The 475-nt window shown below is 41.7% G+C and overlaps 1 protein-coding gene across 1 annotated transcript in view; it reads right to left on the bottom strand.

Moving 5' to 3' along the window:
- LOC109474332 (asparagine synthetase [glutamine-hydrolyzing]-like) overlaps positions 1-475 on the bottom strand; it is a 12,751-nt gene that overhangs the window by 9,281 nt on the left and 2,995 nt on the right. The window lies entirely within an intron of this gene.

Raw genomic sequence — 475 nt, forward strand, 5'->3', positions numbered from 1 at the left:
ATAAGCTGTCTAGAAAATACGAAGGCAGTTGTGTTTACATAAGATGACAATAAAAAGACAAAAAGAAGTTTGATCTCTATCCTTTATTCTTTCAACCAAGGAGGTTAAAATCAGACCTCATTGTTTCAACAACTTCAACAAATCAAATGGAAAAAGGTAAATAAATTGTAGAAATCGGCATAAAAAGAGTATAGCTAGCCAGGGGAGTCGGCCATAGAGGGTCGACTTTTTATTTTTTTCTACTATTTATTCAGCCTGAAAAAGAGTCTGGTGGAGACTACGCAGGGAATACCGTACTGTTGTGTTGCCCGCCTACTCGGCTGATCGGAGACCCCAGGGCCTGGGGGACCCCTTCACTCATCAGTAAGCTATCACCTCGGGGTCCCTCATGGACCAAGCAACACACGTCTATACTTAAATAACTGAAGGAAGTCAATTTGCTGGAATTCGTCTATAGCACTGCTGTAGTTAGCCT

The sequence above is a fragment of the Branchiostoma belcheri genome, unplaced genomic scaffold (assembly GCF_001625305.1).
Source record: "Branchiostoma belcheri isolate BF01 breed outbred unplaced genomic scaffold, Haploidv18h27 scaffold301, whole genome shotgun sequence".
Taxonomy (NCBI): domain Eukaryota; kingdom Metazoa; phylum Chordata; class Leptocardii; order Amphioxiformes; family Branchiostomatidae; genus Branchiostoma; species Branchiostoma belcheri.